The sequence below is a fragment of the Cydia strobilella genome, chromosome 11, assembly GCF_947568885.1.
Source record: "Cydia strobilella chromosome 11, ilCydStro3.1, whole genome shotgun sequence".
Classification (NCBI taxonomy): Eukaryota; Metazoa; Arthropoda; class Insecta; order Lepidoptera; family Tortricidae; genus Cydia; species Cydia strobilella.
In genome coordinates, this window is record NC_086051.1 from 4,413,461 (window position 1) to 4,431,066 (window position 17,606).

Here is a 17,606-nt window from a genome sequence, read left to right on the forward strand (position 1 = left end):
CTTTTCGGATTATCATTATTTTATTTTGGATATATTTTTATGAATGAGACCGAATTTTTATCGGTCGGTGTACCAAGGTAATATTTTATTTTATACACATTTATTAGGAAGTAATTATATTATATTAAAATTTCTACCTGTACCTATTCAAGAACCTTTAAATATTAAATTGGTTTGTTTTCCAGACCCCACTTTTGAAATAGCGTCTATGCCGTTGTTTTTTCAATGCTCGCGAATATTCTAAGACACCTATTTAAAATCGTTTTTATTTTACACGTCAAGAGGAAAGGGGGCCGGCCGCTACTCCATCCAAACGTAGTCCCCATTTTCCTCTTTGGATATTGACATTATGGAAAATATTTTTACATAATTTGAGGTATATTAACCATAGCTGTAAATGCTGTAATTGTAAAAATTTGGTGCGAGAAAGAGATTAAATACATACAAAATTTTAAATGCTCCTAACTCTTCAAAAAAATCTTATTGGAAATTCTAAAAAAAATCAAACGTAGGGACAACGTAGCTGTGGTTGATATACAACAAATTGTATAAAAATATTTTCAGTAATGTTAAAATCCAGGGAGGATTCTGAGGTCTACGTTTGTATGAAAAGGCGATGTCGCGCGGGTCCTGCACTTTCGTCTTAAAATAAAATGGTTTTTTTTTACGGCCACCATCAATAGTAGCGTATGAAACATCGCACTAAAAGTATATATATATATTATGCCACCCTCGATTATTTTTCGAAATACTGATATCGGTACTACTTTGAAAAAATCTCGTAGGTATCTCACACGGCTACTCAAAGTTGAAAGGCAGTAACTGTATGCATGACATACAAATGGGTCTCTATTGTTTCCCATATAGTTTTAAGTCATAATGTATTGTTTGTCCACATTTTCGTTAGTCATAATTTGGTTTTTCTCAGAAACGCGTAACTTTACAGAATTGCCATAAAACAAACCTAACCTAACCTAACCTATCCATAGGATAACCAAAGGAAAATCCTGGAAAGTTAACATTAAGTTGATAATATGACAATCATTACATTATGACGGGTCAAATCTTGCAAGTTTCCGATGAAGATGAAAATTTGCATACACATGTAAGTCGGGTGACAACGCAATATTATGGTACCATCGAGATGATCTGATGATGGAGACAGGAGGTGGCCAATGGAACGTGATAAAACAACGAAACCTAATTGTGTTTGGAGTTTTTAGAATTGTCTCGATGAGTATTAGTTGCCTGTGGATAGAAAAGTACAGTCAGCAATAAAAGCTTGTACCAAAAATGAAATGTTTGCCAAAAACTAAAACTAATTTGTTATTTTAATAAACTACGTCATATATTTTACCCTGTATAGGTATGCATGTACATTGTTTGTCAGAAAATGAATGTTTTCGAACAAGGCTGTACGATTGGGCGTGACCTATAACACGGCGTTGTTGTGCACTACTGTTACACAAGTCGCTTCCACTGGCGACGAGCTGCTGATCAAAGATATAAAGATCGGGGACGGATGTGGCCTGCACTCGTGAGCAAGTACGCTAAAGCATTGACAATGCAATGACGGCTAACGTTTTTGTGTTCACCAGTTGGCGCCACTGTAGATGTAGGTCCATAATGTTACAAGATTTTTACAATAGATCAACCTATACTATCTTAGTGTATGGGAAACACAACTTCTTTTAAAGAAACGAATACAAAGAGTCTCGATGTAATCAAGTATTAAGCGCTACTTTTTGTTTTCGATATAGCAAAATTATACTTGCATGAAAACAGCCCTAGTCCCACAGTAAGCTCTACAGAGCTTGCGTTGCGGACTAGTCAATGATATATATTTATTTTAATTTATTTATTGTTTTATATGTATAATAGATAGATATATGTAGATAAACACAAAAAAACTTGAACTCAGGAATAAATATGTGGAATACACACTCCAATACCAGGATTTTAATACACACACTATTTTTGTAACGACAGACACCCCAACTACACTCGCCTCCATTGTCTCTTCCAGCGTCTCTACCACCGTCGCGGAGATGCGCCCGCGCCTGCGGGTCAAGGATCGCCGCTCACAGAATTACCTATCAAACGACCTGCACTTCTAATGTAAGCGCTTCGCGAGCGCCCGTCTCGCTCGAGCCGGTAGGGGATACTGGTTTCAGTCTTCGGAAGATTTGTCAATTCTAATTCTAACCGTACTGATATATACTTTTATAGTTTTAACAATATAGTAGAGTAGAATTCTTATATAGATTGTAAATTGTATTAGAAACTCACGAACATTATTTACACTATGAGTAAGGTCGTCTTTAAAATTCTTAATTTCCTTGACAGATAATAAAATTCATAAGGTCTTCTGATAGTCACTCCTACAGGCTTATGATCACGCTTTTGTCATTTTGTCATTGTGGCATCGGATTATAAATTCGGGTTCTAAGACGTAAGTAAGTAAGTTCGAGTACCTATTACGCAATAGACGATGTAAGCGCAACCATTATACTCCTATCTCCTATTCCTACTGATATCTGTCGTGCATAGCTGCGCATACGCACGGTCAGACGTCAGTCAGTAGTCAGTAACCCACCTTCAAAAGAACGGAATGTATATTGTCAATGAAGTATTTCAATGTCAATAACTTGTCAATTAAGTATTTCAATGTCAATTAAGTATTTCTTTCGTCTTGCAGGCCAATTCTATAATTTTATAGTTGTAATTGTATGTCACAATCACAATATGGGACTAGTCCAGAAATAAATACTATTCATTTATTAATTCATTCAATTCGAACGTACACATCAGAATGGTATCTAAATTGAGTCATTTAGTTATAGTGCATCTCACTGGCGCCAATAAATGTACGTACAAGTCCGAGCGAATGCAAGATAACTAAATGACATCATTTGGACGCCATTGTGATGTCAGTGTACGTTCGAATTGGCCTGTCGGTCTCGGTCTCAACTCCCTTGTATGCTAGAGTGGTGAACCCCATCGTTGGCGGTTGGCTATCGCGCGGCGGCCGCTCGCCCGCGCACACCAATAACGTTCCCCTTACGACCGAATACGTTTTAATAACCAGCGTTGCGCACAAGCGACGTAATTCAGCGTTAGTAGACACGCCGACTGTTAACGTCGTGATCTATGTATGTTTTCTGTTTTGTAGAAACTAGGTAATATCTCTATTGCAAACGCCACCTATACTTAGATACCTAAAGTCCAGTTACACAACTGGACTGTACAGTCGCTAGCGTAGTCAAATGAATTATTAAATTTACTACACGGCATTTTCAGAAACAAAAGAGATATAAAATTTGCTCATTGCTCTCACTACGCTCATTCCAAGTGGAACTGAATCATATTGGTATCATATTTACTTAACTAACTACTAATTTAAACGGAAGTTGCGCGTTCTGCGGGTCTAGCCAAAATGACATTAGCACATAGACAAACGCCAAACGAAAGGATAAAATATATCGAGATGACAGATGCTACGAAAAGTCACATGACTATTTCCTTACATTATTTAAGTTTTACGTCGTTTGAAGAATTTAATGAATAAGAGTAGACCGAGGCGAATCGGAATACAGGGCGAATTGGATCACGATGAAAAATCCGTTGATATTTTAAATATTGCTTAACCACGTCCAAATTTGAATAATGTCAATCAATTTGACATATGGCATAGGGTTAGACAATATTACTGGATGTTGCTACTGACAGCATGAATTTCCGCCATCATGTTTTCTAGCTGTACGGCGTTTTCCGCGAACAAGACGATATAGTCCGTGAAACAAAGGTGGCTGAGATATTTGCCGTCTATGTGCCTTCATTAGACCACAGCAGCTCTTTAATTATGTTTTGGAGGACTGATACGAATAGTTTTGGAGAGAGTGGGTCTCCTATTTTATTCCTCTAAGTTTATTTATTTTGCTGCCAGATCGGTCGAGATTGACTATGCTTATATTTGAGTATATATTTTTTATAATTCGTATGTACTTGGGGTTAATATTTTGGTTTTCCAGTGCCTCCCATATGCTTTGGTGGATTACAGTCAAACTCTTTTTTATATATAATCAATAAAGGCGATGTTTAATGGATTTCTAAACTCTACATATTTTTCTATGACCTGGTCTAATATGAATATGGTCATTTGTACTGTAGCCTTTCCTGAAACCTGCCTGTTCGATAGGTTGGTGCAATTCTATGTCGCCGGATATTATTTCTAGTAAGCATGCTGCAAATAGTTTATAGAGGCAGGCAAGAGGATAGCTAGTTTACCTTAATATTTGCCGGATTGTAGTAGCCATACAAACTACGTGGGCGATTTGATCGACCAGCGCATCGCGATTGCCCGCAGCTACATCGCAACTGTATCGCGCCTGCATCACGGCAAAAAGTCGCCGTGTGCGACGGCTCTTACGGGGTGATCTACGCGTTCTGTCGCCATAATTCAACGCCCGCTGCGCGCGCGGTCGCGGCCACTCATTATTTTAGAACAGCACAACTGCAAAAAGTCGGTGTGTATTACAAAAAATTAAGAGGAAATCGTAATGGGCTGCTTAACAAGATTCCGGAGATCGTACTGTGTTTATTGTGGGCAGGAATGAGGATAGTATTTATAATCAACGAAAGAAAGTAGAAACACAAAAGTTTGGTGCAATCAAGACTAACCAGCAGACTTTTTCGACTAGGTGCAAAGCCCTGCAAGGATTTTCAAAGAAACTTACACTTATCGTTACTTATAGCATATTCATTTTTTAAAAATCACGCTAAAAATCTACTGTTAAATTCTACTTGCCGCTATATAAAATAGTATTACATTCAAATGCAATTTACTACTATCAAGCATTTTGTAAAAAAAAGTATAAATACAAGATAGAATCTTATACAAACACAAACACGGTGGGCTAAAGACTAATAAACTTGCTAAGTTGTAATTACAGTGCCAATTTTATTACAACCAGCAGAATGATATTATCAATATCCATTCGTAAAACTAGTTTTCATTTTGATCCTTGAAACTAAAGGGTTATATGAAGTGCAAAATGTTTAGGACATACGCCAATTCGTATCTATCGCGCCAAATAATAATTAAACATGAAACGATGTGCAGATGGCTACCGATTTATGATTTTGGATTTAATTTTCAATTCTTCCAAGTAAGCTAATTATGACAGATAGATTTTAATTTCCGTTGCTTAGTTATGGGGAGGGAAGGTTGACTGGAATTAAATATGATTGAAAATACTACATATAATTTGAATTAAATTAAATTAATTTGTTTTGACTGACTCCTCCGTCTCCGATATAATACTAACTATAATGTTGTTTATGGATTGTAAAAAAAAACTACTAAATTACTATCACACGTTCACTTGGCAATATCTTATTACTAGCTTTTGCCCGCGACTTCGTCTGCGTGGACTTAATAACAGCAGCTAAAGTAAGTATAGCGCCTGGAAAAAATCTCATAGCAATTATTTAATTTGAGCATATTATAGAATAAGAATAAGAATAAAGATCATTAATTTTCAGCTAAAGGTTACAGACATTCCAGGGGTCTCCGCACTAGGCAGTGCCTGTATCGCGGGGAACCAATTATAATTTAAATATCAGACTTTGTTACAATTAAAAACTATCATTTAGTAAGAAACTACTAACTACAAACTAAGGCTTAATCACACAAACACATGCACACAAATTAGCAGGCACTTCATTAATTATCTCAATTCCACCCCGCTTTTCTCTTTCTTAAGGGATGATTTTCGGGATAAAAACTATCCTATGTCCCTTTCAGAGACTCAACCTATCTCTATGCCAAATTTCATCTAAATCGATTCAGCGGTTTAAGCGTGAAAAGGGAACACACAGACAGACAGACAGACAGACCTTCGCATTTATAATATTAGTATGGATATCTACGATAAGAAGTTCACCAAGGAACTATCTTACTCAAAACACACCTCATACCTAACCAAGTACAAAGTAAGTACCTAATCAAGCTCAAAATAATAAAAGAAATAGGTAACTACTAAGCAAACTAAACCTGTCCCGTTTTGGAATTAAAAAAAGTATTTTTAAATACTGCAAGCATATTTGCTTGTTTGCTTGATTGCATCAAAGTTAAATATTTTGTTGTGTCCAAAGTTTATTAAAATCAATTCAAATTTAAATTCCAAAAACGTGTACAGACGTATTTTGAAATGAGTCTTCTTAATTAGCTATCGAAACCATCCAGAGCAAATGAAATTACATATACTTATTAAAATTAAAATAAAATAAAATAAAATAATACCAATAATTATTACCAATTTTATCCGAGGTGACTCAACGTTCTAGATTAGTATGAATCTATATGTCTAATCTTATAAACAAATCGGCCAGTTAATTTCACCAATTAATATGAGTGTAATGTTTGTATAATATTTTACCGTTTTTATACTTAATCAGTGCCGATGTTCATATATTCTGTACATAACCTGTTGACTAATGCTCAGATTACATTTTTCGATAAAAACTGTCGATTTTATTAAGCGTTTAGCTCTGGATGTTTTTAATAAAATCCATGTCATTCGTTAGCATATATTCTAATAAGTTCTCACAGCTGTATGTTGGGAAGGAAATTATAGAATTCCGAGCGGGATTTTAGCTAATTCTTTGTCACTTTGGTATTCAAATACACCATTGAGATGTAGATGAAGATCTGACAACACTGTCGACAAGTTTCGTATAAATTGTGTAGCGAACATGTTTTCCTGACAGAACTTCTTAAATGAATGTCCAGACCATTTCCTGCTTTTTGGATTCCGCAGTTTAAAAGTTTAAAGGTTTCAAAAGTGAAAATTTACGCTTAACTAATTTTCACCCGCTTAACTCGTTTTGGGAAAATGATGTTTTAAAAAAAAGCCATATTAACGTCCCGTTAATTATCATAGAGGGCCAGGCATATTTAATACATACATAAAAACAAAACAAAAAACATTTTGATTTTATTAAGCCACTTGTCCTCGTCCATGTTAATTAAAATGTAAGACTTATTTATTTTGTCAAGTTTTGCATATTATAAGTACAAATAGAGGTACGTCATCTAAGACACGATACAATCAAATTTTTTATAGGACAAGGTTCAAATTTTCCCCAGAACTAAGTAATTTTCTCAAACATCTAAAATATTAAATGTCCATCGAACCATATTTATGAATCATCATTCATCAAGATTAAAATTTTACAATTTATTGAAAACCGCAGTCAAATCTATTCTGAACATAATGGCGGTCCATAAAACGAGTGTACCTTTCGCATCCGCAGTAATAAACACATGGTGAACACCTTGATTAGTAATTAACCACAAATTACATTACGAATGCGTGATTTATATGTGGACTGGGGGTCAAGGGGTCTAGGGTTCGATTTCCATAAGCCTCGTGAATTTAAATATTGTTACAGTTATTCATTTCCAAGCTCGATACATGTATTTTTGCTCGTGAAGAATTTTTCATTCACTCATTCAGGGATTCACGTCATGAAAAAGTGAAAAACACTTGAAGGTTTAGTTAAATCTGTGTTTATTGTTTTGAGAAATTAATGTTACACATCCTTGAGCCGCAAAGTTAGTGTAAGCAACAGCAACTGATTGCAATGCATATCAAAAATTTCCATTCGAAATAAGTCGAATTGTAACTAAAATATGATGACAGATGGTATTTTTATATAATATCATATGGACTGACATTTTACTGAATCCAATAAATATAATAAGTAACTTTATTGCACCTAGCAACTTGGGTTCTGGTATTATTTACAAGATAATAGTAGGTATTTACGCTAATTTAATATGATTACGAGTAAAATACAATTCATCATAATGTGCCACTTTCCTTCATCTCTGTAGGAAACCGAATCTTCTTTCCTTGCGTCTCTTCTTCACCGAGCCGCAAAATTCAATGGACATGACCACTTTATGAAAGAATTCATTCATTTGGTATGGAGGTAGTTTTTGGCCCGGGAAAGGATATAGAATAATTTGTACCAATCATTATCATTCCACGCAGACAAACTCGCGCGCAGAAGCTAATCCGAAATAAATTCCAATATTCAACTGTATGCAAACAATCTTAAATAATGTTTAAAATTCGATTAATAATTATAACATTTATAACCTTCTACACGTGAATAAAAAAAATACACGTGATATCGATAAAACCTTTCATGGGTGTGCCGTGAGAAGCTACCATACAAGCTACCGGCAGAACCCTAACGAACTAACTATGATTTCGATAATTCTAGACACCTGTCACTCACCGCTCAACTAATGAACTGTATGCTATATCCACTAATTCATCTAACTTATCTACTTACCTCAACTATTGAAATAAAAAGAAACCTTATAGTTATAACACATAGAGATGATTTTCAAGTGAATGCAAAATGTGATAAGAGGTAGTATAGTTTAGTTGATATGGGAAAGTTTTAATAGACATTTAGATACGTACAATAATAAACGCTGAATAATGTGTGTGTAACTAGTTTTATAATGACATTTTGAAAAGTAGGCATTTATGACGCGAACATAAATGATGTTCATAGCCGCTGTTGTCGATATGAGGTGTTAATGTTTACTGCCCATCTAAGGCTACAACTACTACTACCTATCTGAATAATGGCATATGGCATTATAGGTCTATTAAAAGAAATGGCATACGAAAGATTTTATAATTGTTTCAGCAACCATGATGTACTTAGATAAAATTGCAAATACAAGTTGGATTCATCTTTTTTTGCTCTTACGAATATTTCATATTGTGCACATTAAAACCTATTTTCAATTGTGGTTTAGAGACTGCCAAATTAGGGTAATAAATGCGTGAAGCCTTTAAAACCGTTTATTGCTGGTAATACGTCAAATCTTGAAAGTCTAATACCTAAAGTAGCAGCTTTTCAAAAGAAACTACACCACATTTGTTCGTTCTTTTGTTATTATTGTTGCTATATTTGTTCATTCCATGTTTGATTGTGGTGATGGTCAGCCAATACGATTTCAAAGGCCCTCCGTGTGTGGTCCTTATCAGTCAGCTCTCCCGTCATACTCAAAACAGATAGAGGTCCGTTCTTATGATAATACACTTTGATACTGTTACGGTATTTTTGGTGGGCACTATAACATTATCTATTGGATACTATCCGAAAAGGAGATGGCGGGACGACTTGGACTATCTACCTTAAAAGGTGGGAAAATACCAACAACAGGGTCGAGTGCAGTGGAGAAAATAAGAGGAGGCCTTTGACCTGCAGTGGGGCTGCAATTTAGTATAAAAAAAATTATACTAAATTACTACATTTTAATACAATGGCGATTGTATGAAAGTTTTGTATTTTCAGACAGTTTTAATCCCGTTAAATCAGATTACTTATTATTATTCCTGATTATTGATTAAGTAGAAAGCAGGGTAAGTGTACATGTATGCTTGACTGTCGATTTCATCAATATGAAGAAATATCTTGGTATATCGTCGGGTGAGAATACGTTCGTGCCATACGCCACTTACTTTGGTTTGCAGGAGAGCGAAAAGAAGCAAAAAAAATATTTATCGAAAAGTTTTACATTTAGGAAATATTGAACTTATTTATCATTTACGAGTAGACATACCATACACATATTTTGAATATAGTGGTAATCATAAAATAAAAGCATTTTTATTACTGCCATATCCGTTTTGATGAGTAAATGTTAAACGTACAATGACATGACACAAAAGTTTTGGATATGTCACACTTTTGTAATATTTTTTTGCTAACAAAGCACAGTATCCTATAGTAAAATGCAGATATGGCACAACATTTTTGAAAAATAAGTTTTTCAAAAATCGATCGATCGATTTTTGTTGTTTTAGGAATCATTATAAATCTATTTTGCTCAAAAATGGATATGGCACAAACGTATTCTCAGCCAACGATATAAAGCTCGGCTTTGCCGGCTACTTATTCTTAATAATTACAAACATTGCTCGTATAAAAGTTATAGGCGTTAGTTGTTTGAAAATCAAAATCAAAAATGTCTTTATTGCAAGATTATGGATAATTTTATTTATGCCTTGTGTTCAGATTTGCTTAGTCCCTTTCCCAAGATCAGTACAGAAGCGTCATCTGCATAAAGTGTGCTGAGATGCGGAGTCATTAGAGAATTGATTAATGAGGAAAAACAGTGGTCCTAGGATGTTGCCTTGAGGTACTCCGGTTTTATTGTTCAAAAACGTGGATAATTGTGACTGAAAGCATTTTTCTCTTTTATCATAATATGTTATCTGGGTAGCTTGTACACGGTTTAGCAAATAAGCTTAAGCTTGTGCGCAACACCTTTTATGCCTATGCACCTTCTCAAGTATGTTAAGTAATGTTTGGTAGTCTACACAAAGATATAATTATGACTAACAACATATTAGTTATCCCGTTCGTTAATAACTCATGACATGATGCTTTAGTTTTTCAACCATTGTGAGCTCACGACCACGCTCCAAATGTCAAGATGTTTTGAGCTAGCACGGAACTGTCAAACAGATGGACATATGACGGGGTCATGGCAACAATTATCTAATTAGATTTAGATCCGAAGCCCGAGCTTATTACAGCTACTACCAGCATCCGGGTATAGTATCAAAACATCAAATCTACGAATTATAAACATTGAAATTAAAACTGTTTTAGTGAGTAACATGAGTTACTTTAAGAAAAATCTTTGTTTGATTTACATATATAGTTTACACGATGATGTCTATTTGGTTATGTTTCAAACGTCGTCACTGGTCAGTAATAAAGTTTAAGACACTGACAACAGACAAACATGAGCAATCGAAGCTTGTTTTGACACTCTTTGACGCATAGGTAGATTTCATCTTCATTAGATTATCAGTGACATATTACACGTTCCTTGGATGTAGCACTGATGATAAATTCGATTTTATGAGAGTAGCTTCCGCACGAGACTTAGTCGGGGTAGGAGTTTAAAACTTTCAACCTTATTTTCAAGAGCGTCGCCAGCTATGGTAAGGGGGGTGGGCAAGTTGATATCGCCGAAGGCCTAGCAGAGGGGAGGAGGGGCCAGCTCAGCTTTGGTCAGCTCCAACGCCCCTGCCGGGTCCTGGAATTATAGGTACTGCCTTTACTCAACCTTTAAAGCAAAAAAAAGCTTTTATTTTAATTTGAAGCTTCCATTTTCAACGATTTAGGTTGTGGTATTTTCGTACAATGTCTAAAAAGGCACCGTAACAGTGTTAAGCATTAAATGTAGGTATGTATGTAGATTTTAAATTTCAATATTTTACTGCTAACAATCATTTAATAGTTATAAATATTACTTATTTTTATATTTTATACAAAAATAAATTAAATTACTAGTATTTTACAACCTTAACTCTACACAAATAAGGGTTTTACTAATTCAATTTAGTAAATTTTGTGTAAATATTGTTTAAATGCACTGAGCAATAATTCCTAATGCTATCCGCCTCAAGAGAACTGGTATATACGTGATTACAAATATTCTTTACAAATCTCGAAATTTTTGATGTACTTGTTCAAACGAAGCGTTATTCTCATTAAATGGTTGGAGTAATAGCACTGTACTGTTTATCTTACTATATCGGCTTAATGTATTTTTTATTCATGAGACTATCGTCTTTTGAATTGAGCTATCAAGCCGGTTATACCCCAGTCGATAGATAGATCATTCGGTCGAGGCGAAATGGCCTAAGCCGAATTTTTATACTTCTAAAATTGCACAAAAAACCGCAACTCTGGTTTAGCTGATTGAATTATTGGTATATTTAGTCACGGCATACATTTCTCGCAATCAATCGCGTTTTTTGTCGGTAAATGGCAGATAGACCGGTTATTTTACTAATTGTTAGACAGTTATGATTGTTTTTAAGAATCAACGTCACTGCCCCGAAAAGGTAAAAGGCAGTAAGTACGTTTCAAGATAAATACACTATACTGCCCTTTTATAAACCGACAGATGAGTGCGCGCTCTTCGAATTTAACCGTGAATTAACAGTAGAGCTAAACAATATTGAACATATTAAGCAAACATCTTAAAGTCGTAATTTGATAAGCTTAGAATTTGACCGTTTAGTAATAAGGACGCTTGACGTGACGGACACTATTGCCAGAAATAGCAATAAAGTATCTTGTAAGATGATCGCTTTTGTTTTTGGTATTGAAATTATTTCAAATTGTTTGTAGTGCGCAAGCCATGATTGAAGCTTTAAAACGTATTTAAATAAATATACTTACAAATTGGTCGTCAATGAATCCTGAGCACAAACCTACAACAAAAACTAAAACACTGATAAATAAGAATCATGACCAAATTGAAAAAAGATAATTCAAATGCCAGATCCTAAAATGAATTACTGAAAAAATATATAGTATTATCTTACCTCCTTTTACCACCTCGCCTCGAACCCTATTACAATAATTAACTTACAAATATATGTATAGATGGGGTCGGAGGTCGTGGCGCGATCTCGTTCAGTTTGAGAAATGGTCCCCATTTGTCAGCAAAGGCCGATGACGTGCCCTAATTGACTTGATAAAACAGATCGCTTTTTGACCATACGTTTTAGGAAAATCCATGACTCGCAAGCGGCAAGTTCTTTTTCTTTTTCGGGTCAATAAACTTTTCCTGTTGTCAAGGTTTCCAAAGCTACATTAAAAGTAATAATTTACAAAATAACTTCTCAAATATAAGAATAAGAATAAATTTATTATCAATGAAATACATAACAGAGAATGTCAGGGGTCTCCGCACTAGGCTACGCCTGTATCGCGGGGAACCAGGTACAATTAAAATTATTAATAGTTAAAATATAGAGTACTACACAACAAAGTAGGTATTGAAAAACAAACTTAAATGAAGTACTTGAAAGTATTAAAAAGAAAAATAATACAATATTGAAAACTAAACATAATATAATATGGTAGCTTGTTTTATTAGGGCTTGTGTCGCAGAATCACATTTGTCTTCAACGCACGTTGAGTGTTGGAAATACCTATAGGTATTTTGATTTTGACTATTTTGCTTCTGAAAATATTTAACCACAATACCTATATTTTTTTAATCAACATCACAAATTATATTTCTCTTATAGGTACTCAAAAGAATAAACCCAAGTAAAATAAACAAGGCATATATAGGATTCTCCACCTTATGTTTTAATTGATATTCACGCAAAAGTAATAAATAAAAATAAAAAGCATAAAAAGAAGGATCTTCGTTTTACGTCAAGTCAATCATGAATAAAATTATAAATTCTACTCTCCGCCCACGTTTCACATCATCCTAATTTGTACTACAGTTAAAAGAACCATTATTCTAAACATTAACTTCTGTAGATATTTTATTAGTTCATCACTACCTTTATTTGGAATCACAATCCTAGTTAAAAACATGTATCAATTATTCCAAAAACAGGAGGTACTCAAAATTCGATTGTTCTTGCTTATACAAAGTTATGTTATACCTTTATTAAATAAAGAATATTATAATATCGATTTCCAATATACTACACATAGGTACTTAATATTTTAGCTTTACTATTTGTAATACAAGAAATACGAAAAAAAAAAAAATTAGAAACTAAAATCCGTTCTGAGCCATGCCGGGTCCAAAGGTCCCCATAACACTAGCAGCGTTACCCCGCTGTACGGCGATGGAGACCTGTTGGACGAGCCATGACAGTCTCTGCCGCTGAGCCTGCCGACTGTTAGTTTATTGTTATGTTTATTCATATCTTGCCAGGTAAATTTTACTTTTACTTCCCGATTTTCGATTTAACTATAAGTTTTGCAGAATGCAGAATAACCTGAATACCAAACGCACTGTATGTGTACGTGTACCTTACGGCTGCGTCGTCGTCAACGTGAAACCGCAATCAAAATGCCCAGAGGAGGTTTTCTAATGCCCGGTACGCTGACTTGCTTGAACAATTCTGGTAGGCATATTCCATGGCATGCGTGAATGTTATAAAACAATGTTTAAATCATACTACGCCGCTTATATGCCTATCGTGTCACGAACGACCGAAAAATTTATAATTCCTTCATGATACGCATCATTTCATTGTCTTTGCCTTAGACACGGTGGACGTACAATTTCGATCGATTAAGGGGCTATTAATGTCATAGTGAAAGGTACACTATCATTCAATTATAACTAAATTAACGGAGACGACCATTAACACACAAACGCACAGTTTTAGTTTGATATTTATTGACATTTTCCCACGGAACAATTAGTGCTACGTTTAGCGATTTGATTGTTTAGGATGAAGTTTTACAGTATCTGTATGAAAAAATAATCAATATACTTTTTGGAAACATCTAGACAATTTTTGTATTTAATTTGAGGAAGCCGAACGGAAGAAGAATAACAAAATCGTTCTGTATATGTTTAGCATACAAACGTGTTTGGCATACGACCATACACTAACTTTAATAATACACGACGAAGTCCGGTCCCCTTTAAACTTTTAATACAATTACCTACTTACCTAATTTGACATTTTCATCGACGATAGCAATTTGTTACCCAAGCCTTTCGTCCTACTATGGCCCCGGCAGATTCCAATTTAATCTGCCTTCGAACTGATAGACATTAGTTTTTAGTGTCTCCGTCCCATACTCGGAGCGAAATTCTGAAGAACACGACCAAGCGACATTTGAGGCTTAAAAAGGAATTGTTGAGAAAATTGGTCAAGAGAGACAGATGGGCTGTTCGATGTATATATTATTGCAGATGTATGTATAATTGCAACATTTTATTGCGAAACGTTATAAATATTTGAACTGACTTCTTTTATTTCATTTGGGAAGGATGGCATCAATTTAATTTATTATAATAGTAGGTAAATAAAAAATGGCTTTTCCATTTCTTGGAGAATATAATGAGGAGTGAAAGTTTCTACATGACTGCGTCAATTACTTCTACGCGAAATCGCGAGCCTCCGCTCCCTTGCTAGTAAATATGTTATAAATAAATACATAATTATGTAAAATTATAGTCAAGGGACTATAACATAAATAGGGAACAGAGATGGCAGCATTTCCCTAGACCCACATACATCACTGCCCCAATAAAAATGTAAACAAAACCTTAAGGCGCTGTCAAGTGGTCACAAATCATCATCTGCAATTTGCATGGCGGCCGACCTCTGACCGCAAATGACGGGCGGTTGACAGCCAACAAAGGATTTAGCCTCATCTGTCGCAGGGACCTGCCTCAGGCGACGGGCGCAGCATAGAAAGGATGGTGCATTCTCTGACCATATTCAGTATGTTCTTACTTAAGACGATAGTGGACGACCACTTCTTCACATTATGGAAAAAAAATTGCACAATTTATTTTATATAAACCATAACTATGCCCCATACTATGCCCTATACTCATGGACAAATTTCTCTTTCTTGTTTTCTCGGTCCCTCATTGCTAAAAATCGCGACCATGTATGCTCCGTCTCCATAGTGTGCGGTCATAAGCCATATCACGCGCTGCATGTTGCCGCCAGCCACCCTCTTCACAGCATCAGACCATCTCGTGGGTGCTTTTCCTCGCGCACGCTTGCCATCCATTTGACCCAAGATAATCTGCCTTTCTAGGTCATGCTTTTTATACCGCATGATATGACTTTGACATATTGTAGAGAGCCGTGTGGTGACTTTCAGCTCCTCTAGGATGGAGTTATTGGCTCTTATAGCCGTCCAGGGAAGTAGTTGGGCAAATTTAGAGAAACGCAAAAAAAAGGTATAATTGCTGGATTAAAGCACCTAAAGTAATTTCAAAATTAGTAATTAAACTCTTTTTTTTTTGTTCCTTTAAATTTGTCCATGAGTGTATATGTGTATTATCATAATAATCTACCGCATCCATCAGAACTTTGGCATAGGTAGGTACTCTTGATGATAAAACTAGTGGCTGTGTTAGCTGTTACCTCGTGAACCTCCATTTCTCAGCCATTTAAAAAAATTCAAAAACTGTATCGACAAAAAAAAATCTCTGTGGGTCGCAAGGGCAGTGGCAAAGCCATGTCCTTTACCCGCTTACGCCCGCTGTCGAATAGCTCGCATTATTGCGACGCCGAGATCGCCCGTAATGAGATGCTATCTAGACTACACTACGAAGCGCCAGTGAACCCCTTTATATCTACGCGGTAAACTTGTCCAGGCCCTACCGAGAACATCCAAAATATTTGTATGAAGAAGTGGTCACGTAACTTCGTCTGTTTCCTCTAAAGAACCGTCTGGTTTAGTCTGTGGCGCGCAAGGGCAGTGAGAAAGCCGTGTCCTTTACCCGACTGCGCCCGCTGACGGATAGCTCGCATTATTGCGTCGCCGAGATCGCCCGTAATGAGATGCTATCTAGACTACGGTGCCCCAGAGAGCCCCTTTATCTTCGCGCTAAACTTGTCCAGAGGGCCCTGCCGAGAACATCGCAAATACATATACCGTAATACCTCCCAGCTTTGGTCCAACACTAATTGGAATATCTTAAAAATCATATAAAAGGAAGAAAAAACTTAGGATATATCAAAAAGAAGATTGGTATTGATACTTCATTATTTTTATACGTATTGAATGTGTGGAACATAGTACTGTGCGACAGTGCGTATTTATTTGTACCTATGTTATTTCATTAGTACACTGAAAAAAAATTAAGGATTTATTGAGTAATGATTTAATTAAAAAAGTTACTAAACTTAAGTACCTAAAAGAGAACTAAATTTTGATCAATTATCCTAACCGGTTTTGTTGTTATGAACCGACCTGTCGGCCGATGTACTTCGCAAGTCCCATTTTTTTGTGTAAAAGTAACAAAATATTTTGTTACTGTTACGAAAATAATTATTTTTTACAGTGTATAGGTACAATGTACATAGGTCATAATTATCTACAGTGAAAAAAAAATTTGGTAAGTTATATAGATAAACCACGACCAACCTTGGTAACAAAGACATATTTTGGTATATTTTGGTAAATATTTCGGTGTAACTAAGTTTCACAGCTTAGTGTTCTGGTAAGGCAAAAAAAATATCGCGTAGTCTCTGGCCTCTGTGCTGCCCTGCTCTACGCTCTCGTCAGTTACGATCGGTCCGTTGGGCCAGTTATCTTTCTCGTTCAAAACATAAACATAAAATTTGTACCACATTCACAAACTCATGGAAAATAATATACTTCTAGTTTGTAATGTGCCAGATTTCCTAAAAAAATCTACAATCTGCGCACGAGCTCCAAGGAATTGTGGGGACTTCCTGAGGTCTTGCTCGAACTGTTTTATATAAACTATGGGTATGTATCGTAAAATTCATAAAAATTAGAAGCTATATATTATATAGGTAGGTAACAACTCACTTCTAGGTATAATAATTACCAACATACATATACTTACAACTTACAACTGACCAATGGTATAGCCAAGTAGAAAATAGTAATGTGTTATAAGTATAACAACTGTTTACTGCAGTAAAACAATATGTATCTGCTATGAGACTCTAGCTGAACGATCTATTGTAACAGATTAAACTAACTATACTCGGCTATGAATTGTT

General features: G+C 35.4%; 1 protein-coding gene across 1 annotated transcript in view; it reads left to right on the forward strand.

Moving 5' to 3' along the window:
* Nucleotides 1-1,085: 1,085 nt before the first annotated feature.
* Nucleotides 1,086-17,606, forward strand: part of LOC134745338 (translin-associated protein X) — a 92,545-nt gene continuing 76,024 nt past the window's right edge. The window contains exon 1 of the mRNA XM_063679353.1: nucleotides 1,086-1,097. The gene's annotated coding sequence lies outside the window, so the exon portion shown is untranslated. The remainder of the gene's footprint in view (nucleotides 1,098-17,606) is intronic.